Source organism: Octodon degus, unplaced genomic scaffold (assembly GCF_000260255.1).
Source record: "Octodon degus isolate 3935 unplaced genomic scaffold, OctDeg1.0 scaffold00176, whole genome shotgun sequence".
NCBI lineage: Eukaryota > Metazoa > Chordata > Mammalia > Rodentia > Octodontidae > Octodon > Octodon degus.
The window spans coordinates 5,287,367-5,298,746 of record NW_004524752.1 but is presented as its reverse complement, the minus strand read 5'-3'; the positions used below and the strand labels follow the sequence as shown (position 1 = coordinate 5,298,746).

At 41.6% G+C, this 11,380-nt stretch overlaps 1 pseudogene; it reads right to left on the bottom strand.

Annotated features, from left to right (window-relative positions):
* Positions 1 to 6,833: 6,833 nt before the first annotated feature.
* On the bottom strand, positions 6,834 to 7,321 carry LOC101589358 (annotated as a pseudogene).
* Positions 7,322 to 11,380: the final 4,059 nt, after the last annotated feature.

Here is an 11,380-nt window from a genome sequence, read left to right as displayed (position 1 = left end):
ACTCCAATATACACTTTAATTTTGCTTTGCTTTAAATGGTCATTTTTAAAGACCTTAAAATGACTGTTGGAAGTATTTTATATTTGTCCAAGTACCTACCAAATCCCATGTTCTTTACTTCTTTATACGGATGAAGATTTCTACTTGATAGCATTTTCCTTTAGTACAAGGGACTGCCTTGCTTACGATACAGGTCTGTTAGTCATAGTGTTATTCAGTTTAGGGGCAAAAAAAACTCTGAGTAACTGTATTTATTTATTTATTATCTTATTTTATGGAAAAATATAAAACAAATTCATAACAAAATCATAGGAGAATAATAATAGTACATTACATCTTTAAAGCAGTTACTCAGGGTTGAGTAGCTTCATTTAATCTCAGCTCTTGAATACAGTTTCACAAGATCTATGTTTCCATATTGACAGCTGTTTCTTCCATTAGCACCTTAAATGTTGCTTTGCTTTTTTTCCTTGCACTGTTTTTGATAGGAAATCTACTGTCATCTTTAACTTTGTTCTTCTGTAGGCAATGTGTCTTTTTTTCTCTTGATGATTTTAAGTTTTTCTTTTTATCACTTGGTATTGTATGATTTAATGATGATGTGCTTTGGTTTTCTTCATATTTGGGGGGGGGGGGCATTTGTTGAGCCTTAGAATTGTGCTTATGGTTTTCTGTACTCTGTGTGTGTGTTCATAGTTTTTATAAATTTTGAATAAATATCTGCCTTTATATCTTTAAATATTTTTTGTACCCTGTTTCTCTGTGGCAACTGCAAGGACATATATACCTTGGGTCATTTGAAGTATACCACACCTGCATGATAATCTTTTGCCCCCAATTTTCTCCATGTGTTTCGCTTCAGATCATTCCTGTTCCAGTTTTCATGTTATATAATCCTCTGCATTGTTTAATCTGCCAACATTCGATTCTTTCTGGTGTATTTTTTTTATATCTCAGAAGTGATGGTTTTCATTTATAGAAATCTTTTTTCTGTATTTTTTTTTTTTTTGGTAGAACCAGGAATTGAACTCAGGCCCTTGCATTTGCGAGGGAAGTGCTCATTCCACTGAGCCATCTCCCCAGCCCTCCCCAGCCCATATTAAATATTGTATTTAATATGTTCAATCTTTTCTCTCAGTTCTTGAACATATGGGATATCTCTACCTAACAGTATTGTGACCTATGTTATTTCTATGTTGGTTTTAATTTTCTTATTATGGATCACATATTTTCTTGCTTCTTTGCACATCTAGCATTTTTTAATTGCATGTCCAGATATTGTGAATTCTATTTTAGTGTGGTAGTGCTAGGCATTTCTCTATTTCTAGTATGTTTTGAGTTTTGTTCTAATCCATCATTAATTTACTTGAAACCAGTTTGATCCTTTGTCATGATCCTTTGCTAGGCAGAATCAGAGCAGTGTTTAGTCTAGGCCTATTTTCAACCACTACTGAGGCAGACTCCTGTGAATATGAGGTGTAATCAAAGACTACAGTGAATGTTTACTTTTTTTAACATATTCCTATAAAAGATGCATTGCATTTAATTCCCCTCAAGATACTGCCCCTTGCTCCAAACACACTTACTTCATCATTATTGCCACTTTATAAAGTGATTCCAGAAGTCCCCTTTCATGAGCATCTTCATTTGTGCTGCATGGAATACTCTACGTCCTGAATTAACTTAGGTAGAACATTTATCTTTTATGATCAATTTGACTTTGGGTAACAGATAAAAATCTCACATTGCCAAATGCAGTGAAAAAGGTAAATGAGAACACACCACAATGTTTTTATTTGACATAAATTTCCCTTAACATTTTGAGTTGATTCAGCATAACAGGCAGCCATGAAAAACACTCATGAAAGGGTACTTCCAGAATGGCTTCAGAAAGTAGCAACAACAATGGGGTAAGTGTATTCAAAGTAGAGAAATGGGTATTTTAAATAGGATTAATTATAATGTATCTTTTACTGTGGGGTTTTTTTTCAAAATTCATCCCATTGTCTGATCATACCTTATACTCTCCCTGATTTTTCATGAATTAGAAATTCTCTACTCTGATGGAGTGGGACCAAAAAATATGTACTGCTTTGATTGTTGAATAGTGTTCCCTCTTATTCTTTCAAATAATTCTTTTCCTGGTCTCAAGTATTTTTCTTACAAGCATGCACTGCTTAGTATTCAAACAAAGACTTAAGAGAGATCTCAAGATCTCCAGCTATCCCTCTGTGCACCTATTACTTCAGAACACTCTTCTGTAAACTCTAGTCACACTGGACTCCCCAGGCTCTCAGATGAAAGAAACTACCAATATTCTCTTAAGCTTCCTCTCTCTATGCCATGGCTTAGAAACTCTTTCTTGTAGTAGGCTGGTAGTAGGCAACCACAGGGTACATCATTTGTTTTCTTCTTTCATAGCTCATTACCCTTTTTCTAATTCTAAGGTCTTATTAACAAGTCATTTATAGAAGGGGTCAACATTTTAGTTATTTTGTAAAGGAGATCAAATGATACTCCCTTTGGCTAGAGGCAGAAGGCATCCTCCTTAACATAAACAATGATAAAATTCTCACCTCCATGACCATCCAAGTATTTAGTGACCATAGGACTTCAAACACTACAACTCGAGGTCATTACCAACCACTTCTTTAGCTCAGTGAATAAATGTGTGTTCGCATTCACCATCATGATCGTTTCTCCACTCCCCTCTCTCCAGGAAATGATGCCCTTGAAACATCATGAGTGCTTATTGCTCTTTGTGCTCTGTCATGGTTTCCAAAATTTGTAAACAGTATTGCTGTGGAAGCCTAAGTAGAAGCAAGCTCATCAATGTTGGCTTAGTTTTAATTTTAAGAACACAGAAAAAGAAAGGGTTCAGTCACTTTGACAGCCTCATTCTGAGTCCATTTTTCATGTTACATATTCACTGGGAGATGAATTCCAAAGACAAAACAACCTGGTGGGGGTGTGGCCTTGACGACAAGGCAGAGACCCTCTCTCCCAATTGTTCACAGTTCTCAAATATAAAGTGGCCCTCAATTTTCTATCAATACCATACCTAAACTCTATTAATTTGTGCAAAAACTATTTTTTCTTCAGCTCCTTTTCATTACATGTTCTCCTATTCTTTGTAACATTTAGTGCGTGGACACTCACAATACACAAACATATACACATTGCATCTGTGCATACCAAGAACATGCTATTATATTTCATGACCTATTCTTCCATTTAGTGTAATAAAAATGATCCTCATGAAATTGAATACATAAAATGATACCAGCACAGAGAACCTGAGAGAACTCATTCAGTTGAAAGCCTGTTAATAGACAAAGGAGCATCCTGTACCCTGGAAACAAAGGTGCAACCAAAACCCATGATTTTCTTGCTGCTGTTAGACCAGCTCTACACTATCCAAAATCTCCAGAGATGTCCGCTTTCATCTAGTTCCTGTGATTTCACCATGTCCCCTTGATTTTACATTAGGTGACAGAATAAAAGTTTTCTGTCCCAACTCCTGTCTTCCCAGAAGGCCCGTCCTCTGTGCTGATGGGCTGCTGATTTTTGTTCTCCCCTTAGCAGGGCGGTGTTCAGACACTGCAGATGAAGCCTGTGCTGGCAGCCTGTCAGGAGCCTGAGGGCCCAGCTCATCTTGCAGAATCAGAGCGAACCAGGCTGCCAGCTTATTCTGAGCCTCAGCACACACTCCTGGCATGTTCCCGGGCAGTCAGGACCACTCAGACCCTTTCTAACATCAGTTGCCCAGAGACATGGCAGGGGCACCCTAGTCCACATAGAGTGCCCACTTCTCCCAGACAGGCCCCCTCTCATGTCCATCCAGATAAGTCAAGGAAGGACCGTTAAGCCTCAGACTTTTTCAAAAATCATTTTCTGTCTACAAAGTTGGACTCTTATAACCCACCACAGCCAGCCTTACAAGGCAGGCCTTCCAGATGATGCTTTCAGGGACAAGCAATGGATAACAAATGAATAACAAATTTCTCCCAGTCAAAAAAAAAAAAAAAAAACATGGCATACGTTTGAGTAGCTCTTCATATTCACTTATTTATCAAACATACAATATCAGGGTTCTGTTCACTGCCAGCCATAGGGCGAGGAAGGTGGGCAGTGGGAATGAGCAAGACAGACCCGGCCCAGCCCTCACAGATCACTGAAGTTTTTGTGTAAGATAAAGCACTTGAAATCATGATTTAGGACAATTCAGTAGGAACAGAACAGGTTAGAAGGAACAAGAGACTGCCCAGGCTTTGAAGTTTGAGGATTCTCCATGGAAGTTGTGCCTAAGCTGAAATCTCTGAGATAAGGGCTAAGACAGGGAAAGAAGAGAGTTCCAGGCAGGTGGGCCATTGGAAAGCAAGGAATAATGAAGGAAGGTGGCAAGTTCCAGTTTCACCTGAGCAACTTAAGACACTGTCTCAAGCAGGGTCAGGGGCAATTAAGGGTGGAGTTTAGTAGTAGAGTACTTCTGGGTTTGATCCCCAGCATCACTGCCAGAAAGAAAGCTATCAGAACAATGACTACCTTTTCAAGAGTGGAGTCCTTGGGCTTAAGAGATGATGCAGTGAGGACCGAAGCGCCACAGGGGCACAGCCCAGGTGTGTCATACAAGTGGGAAGTCTGAATTTTAACCTCTTGGCAGCAGAGTATCCTTAAAAGGTTTTGATTGGCACAGGATTAAACTGACATTTTAGAACAATCACTCGGCCTGTGGAAAGGGGACACTGGGAGAGCAGGCACAGGGAACAAGGTTGGAGATAAGGAAAACAATGAGGAAATTATTTCTACCTGGGGAAGAGTGAGTGTGGTCTGAATCAAGCAGGTGATAGGGAAGTTTTAAAATAGTACATGTAGTTTAGAAAAATGTAAGTGCTAGAATCAGCAAGAATGACAGATGAATTGCAGCCAAATATGGAAGACAGGTACAAGTTAAGCAAGACGCTTTCACTAGGGGGATTTTGATAGCATTTGGTACTACAGGAAATAGTATAGAGGTCCATAGTGGGTGCTGATTGTTTCTGTCATCAGTCAGTGGAAAGGGAAAGAGGTAGGGAGAGCCCCAGCATCCTGTGCCTATTTTCTTAAGGCAGGGGTTATGGAGAGGGGTGGATGTAAAACAGAGCATAATTGAAAGATGGATTTTCCTGAAGAACTCACAGGAAGTCCACAATTGAGTCCCTAATTTCTGGTTTGAAGCTCCAGCCCATCTGACCTGACATCCTTTAAGATGGAATCTCTGACTTCGTATTACATGCCAGGTAGTGGTTTGGCACAGGTCCAGAGGTCTCTGAGCTGGGAACATACTTTAAGTAAGTCAAATAGATCAATAAGTCATGTGGCAGTAGAGGCTACTAAGGCCGGCTTGTTACCTCCAAGCTTGACATGTGCCAACTACTCCCCATCTAAAGATAAGGACAGCTGAAGGCTGAATCCCCAGCCTGCAGAGGCTAAGTTCAACCACAGGCCAGGTCCCTCTGTCTCTGTCCTCCTCCGGCTGAGGCTGCAGCACATCCGGTCCTTGAGGCAGGCCCTCCTGCTATAAGTGCGCTGTATCCTCTCACTGTGATTCTCCTCTGACCCTCTCCCACTTCTTTTGCCACCTGTGTGCCATACAAATGAACACCTGTCAAAACTCTGCCTGAAGTTGTGCCTCCCCCTGGTCCTCACCGAGGGTGAGCTAACAGGTCTGCTAGAACACAGGGGCCATCTTTTGGCCACTAACCCTGAAAGCGCAGGGAAATGGGAACTTGATTTTGTCAAGGAACTATCACTCTGCACAAGCATGGCAGGCTTTAAAATCAGTGCTTAAAGCTAAAATGTAAATAGAGGAAAATGAATGTGTCAGTGAAATGTTCCATGGGATCCCCACGGACCTAATTATAAATGGACACTAAATATTTAATCACATATTTAACCCTTGAGGCAAGGACCCAGAGTAGATCTGATTCACTCCAATGGCAAAAGTCCACCAAGGTTTCCCATGGCAATTGTCCTCCTCTGGGTAGTATAGCCATCCTATCTAAATACACCCCTCCCTCCCCACTTATGAATACACTTGCTCCTATCCCCACCCACAACTTCCTCTGGATCTACTTTCTTCACAGTAACTCTTTCTCAGTGTAAACTCAGAGGCTGTATGTCAGCCTCTATTTTTATTAAGTTATAAAGACAACAACTCACATGCATTGAATACCTACTGTGTCACGTGCTAGTTAGGTGCTCGAGGAACTCTATAAATGTGAGCTCATGTAAACGTTACAAAATCCAATGAGGAAAGTTTTGTTCTTGTTTTATAGTAGAAAATTGAGGCTCAGAGAGAATAAGTTGCCTAAGTCATATGAGATTTAATTAGAAAATCTGGGATATAACCCAGGACTCTCTGATTCCAAAGTCTGTGCTTTCCCACAATACCATAACTGCCCTTTTATTTTAAAAGAATTAATTGGGATTGACCCTAGAACTCAGTGATATCCTGCTATTGATCTTAACCATGTGCAACCCCTGGACACAGGGCTACTGCTAAGCAAACTCTGCCACTTCCCTAAATGGAAGAGAAAGAAGGAAAACAGGTTGAGTGCCTTATAAGTGCCAATAGCCCTTAAGCATTTTATCCTACTGAATCTTCACCATCTCCACTAATGATAAGTATGATTACTTGCATGTTTCCAGTTAGAAGTTCGAGGTAACATCATCAGGTAAGTTGTGCTGTGGATGGAGACCTAGTGAGTTATAGTGTGGAGCTGACATGCATCTCTGATTTTTTTTTTCTGGCTACACATTTATTCAATGGAAAATAAAGTCCTCCAACTTTACTACGGTGGCTGACCACATCCACGACCAAATTTGCCTCTAAACTGGAATTCAGTGGCTGAACCAGCCCCAGCCTTCTTGTCGGCACCAGCGGGCACAGCGCTGCGTCTGTAGGCATCCCTGTCGGCTTCCCCTTACATGCGCCTCACGGCCTGCTCACTCTCCACACCTTTGGGCCAGGGTCTACCAGTCCAGGCTAGCTGTGGCGCAGAGCAACAGGCATAATGTCGGGGAGCAGGTGGAGGTAGTCATGGGGATACTGGATGCCCTCGTTGGTAAGGTACTGGTAGAAGTGTCTCCAGGCAAACTGTCCCTTCACATAGCCTCGGGACTTGAGAGACTGCATGACTTTCATGACATGAAGATTGGGCACATTCTTGTCTGCCAGCTCTGGGTGCTTGGGCATGTGGACATCTTTCTTGGCCACCATCACCCCCTCCTTAAAAAGGAGTTCATAAATGGTGATCCTGTTCTTCTTGGGCATCAACATCGTGACGGCTGTCTGGTCCAAGGCCAAGGCTGGAAAGGCGCACCTCTGATTTTCAAGCCCAAGAATTTGCATTCCCTTAATCCTACTGTCGCCGTGCATAGAAATCAGTGCTCTTCCCTTCTCTAATAACCTCTAGAAATGCCTGACTAGCACGTTGGCAGCATGTTTCGGGCTATGCCTTCTATCCCCTGGGGAAACCTTGAGCCCTGGGTTTGTCCTTCATCCTGTTTCACGGTCTCTGTTATTAAAGTTTTGTGGGGGACAACATAATAAACCAGTAAAGAAACAAAAATATAACAAATTATATACATTTATAAAAAAAAATAAGACACACGTGTGCCAAATAAGGCAGGTATTGATATTCATGGGAGACTTTTCTAAAAGAATAGAATGAACATCAGATCTGAGAGTGCACAGAAATTTCCTGAGTGTTCTGAGCACTTGAAGCAGCACATACAAAGGCTCAAAGGTAGAAAGGAATGTGGTACACACAGAATCTAAGAAGACATTGATGCAATGGGAACATGATGAAGGGTACCACATTTCATGATAAGGCTTCAGAGGTAAACAAGACTCTGTTGCCATAAATATTTGAGTAGAAACTCATTAAATGACAAAAAGCAGAAAGTGGCATAATTCAGTTCCTGTTTGAAGCAATTATTCCAGCAATATTCAGAGAATGGACTTTAAAGGAGAAGGATTTTAAGTATATCAGTTAGTAGGCAAATTGCTAAAATGGCAACTATGGGTGGAGTATCAGAGCTTTCCAAGAGACAGAACTGGAATGATACATAGATAAATCAATAGATATAAGAGAGGCGATTTCTTATGGAAATTGAATCATGTAATTATAGAGGCCAAGAATTCCCAGTATAGACTACCTGCAAACTGGAGATCCTGGGTTATCAGTAGCATGGCCTAATCCAAACCTAAAAAGCTGCAGCGACAGAAAATTCACTGGTATAATTCTCAGTCTGAAGCCAAAGGCCTGAAAACCAGGAGATCATTGGTATATCTTGGAACCTAAAGGCCAAAGAACAGGTCATTCTGAGTCCAACATAGAAGCTGAAGTTCCAGCTGCAGGAGAGAGAAGAAACTATCTTTCCTCTGTTCATTTTGCTCTGTCTGGGCCCACAACTGTTTAGACAGTGCCTGCGCATGTCAAGGACAGGTCCTGCACATTCAGTCTTCTGACTAACATACCAGTCTCCACTGGGAACAGCTTCACAAACATACCCACAAGTGATACTCTGACAGTTTTCTAGGTATTCCCCTCAACCTAGCCAAGTTATACCTAAAGTTAACCATCACAGGCACTAAGAACTAAGATATTTGGAAGAAGAATTTGAGAAAAACAGATGGATCCAAAATATATTCAGGAGTTAGACTGAGTATACTTCGTGAAGAAATGGAGCATGTGTGTTGTGCTTAGCAGTGTGTTTTCAGCCCCCAGCACATTGTCTGCTTGGTATATAAATATTAATACAGTTGCTCTCATTATATGCAAATTCTACATTGGTGAAGTCATTGTAATTTATCCATAACCCCAAATTCAGTGTGTATGCCACTTTTGCCATCACTCATAGACATGCACATACCTAGATTGGTGACATTTTTGAGTTGGCCATCCTAGCCAAGGTCACTCTGCGTCTTTGCTTCAGAGGTCATATTGTAAACAAGCTTCCTTTTCACTGCCTATATAATGTCTGTACATTTTTGTGCTTTGTGTGTGTGTGTGTGTGTGTGTGTGTGCACTTTTACTGCTTATGATGGCTCCCAAGTATAATGTTCAAGTGCTGTCCTAAGTACAAGAAGGTTGTGCTGTGTCTTACAGAGAAAATACAAGGTTAGATAAGATTTACTCAGATGTGAGTTATGGCGCTGCTGGCTGTAAGTTCAATATTAATGAATCAAAACCATTTATTAAAGAAGGTGTCCTTACTCCTGTTCCGCGGCGATACAGATCCCCTACACCACTGCCACAATGAAGGACTCCCTCGCCTTCTCCTCGGCAGTGCTCACCTGCCCCGAGAAGATGTTCTTCTCCCATACAGAGGAGAGGCTCACCTTCTCCACCTCCAAAGAGTACGGCTTCGCCCCTACCCCCTCCCAAGAGAAGGACATCGCCATCCCCACCACCAAAGTGCTGGGTCTCCCCCTCTCTACCTCTCATACAGAGAAGCTCCCCAGCTGCTGAGATGCTCACCTTCTGTCTCATTAAAGCTTAGGAAAGGATCTTCCCCAAGCAGTGCTCCCAGGGAGACCCAATCGCCACAACGGAACAAAGGGCATTCTCCCTCACCGCAGCCTCGAGCTCCTCAGATCTCAAGTCCATCCTCCACCCACTCAAACAGGAATGTCGGCCTCACCCCAAAGAAGGCAGTCTCCACCTCCAAGTGCCAGGCCCATTAGAAGAGTCTCCACAACTCCAGAACATAAAAAGATGAAAAAGGATGCCTCACCAAGCCCACAGTGTGTAAGACAGGCTTCGTCCTCTCCCTCTGTCTCTGGGTCTCTGGAGTCAGTGGCTAAGAAGCCACCAGCACCCAGTCCCCTCTCCAGCCTCAATCGCCCTCCACAAACTGGTCCCCTTTGGTGCCATCCAGGAAGGTTAAGAGCCCCAGCCAATCCCACCTGGAATTCCGATCAGGAAGGAGGTGGGAAGAAAAAGAAGGGAAAAAAAAAAAAAAAAAAAAAAAAAAAAAAAAAAAAAAAAAAAAAAAAAAAAAAAAAAAAAAAAAACAAGAAGGAAAAGGCTGCAACCGCTGCGGCTGTTGCTGCTGCCACAACCACATCAATGCAGGAAGAACATGAGGCAGCCCCCGAGCCCAAGAAGGAGACTGAGAGAGCGAAGCTGAAGGCAACCTGGCTGACTCAGAGAAGCACCTGCAGGAAAAGGCTCTGCCATCCATGCGGAAGGCTCAAGTGTCCCCACAGTCCTGGGAGAGAATGTTGCTTAGGATGCAAATTTTATTTGGTTTGTACTCAACTCAATTTCAAAATTTCTAAAATGTGTTTGAGCTTTAGACTATAACATTTGTTGTAATAATTGCTAGGTTGAAGTTCACCAAATAAAAGAGGGAAGATATGGATTTACATTGTAAAAGGTGTCCACAGTGTATCACTGACATTTTTTCATTGACAGCTGACATAAAGTCATTTAGAGTATAATATTTTAAGCCAAAAAAAACCTCTTTTTCTAAAAAAAGAGGGTATAAGTATTGTTGACATTCTTATTTCTTTAAGTTCCCCTTGCTATTCCCAGGGAGGCTTTCCCCCCTTTTCTTGTTCTTTCTTGTTTGTTTGTTTACTACTTCTTATTTGAGTCTTCATACCCATTTCAGTTCTGCTTCCAACCTTATATGGTTTGCACGCTAGTCCCGAGTCAGACCCCTGGTGGAGTACCACAGAAGCCTAAGTGGATGTTCCAGTGCCACAATCTTCCCTGTTGCCTGTGGATCACTGCTAAAAGAATCAGGATTCAAGCTCCAGGTTGAGACAGAAAAATGAAAGCTTGTTTTCCAGGACACTAGGCTTATACAGATGTGTGCCACGTTGATTCAGAACACTGGAACTGGATTCTACTATGTTCTGGTTTCCTTATTCTTCTCCCTCCCTGCTCACCAAGCCCACCTTCCCCCTCTCCCCCTGCTTGTTAAGCAGTCCCAGGAAGGATGGGTGGATCGTTCAGTTATATGAATCTTTGTTTTCTGAAATGACATGGATCCATTCATATTTTTGTCTTATTCTTCCAACTGGGATATATAATGTTCCGAGCTCTTGTATTTGGAAGCTGGAAGAGGGCCCGGACTTTGAAATAGTCTCTTGGTTTCACTCTTTTACTCTGGTTTTTGTTTGTTTGTTTGTTTGTTTGTCTGTTAAACTAAAGCTATATGAAGCTTGTGGATTAAACAATAAATTTCTAAATTTAAAAAAATACAGAAAGTGTCCTTTAAATAGAAACTCACATAAAATGTAGTGATTAATGGACAAAACTGTTGTGAACACACACTCACAAGAACCGAACCTGTATTTTTCCCTAAAAGCAATGCTTCAGTA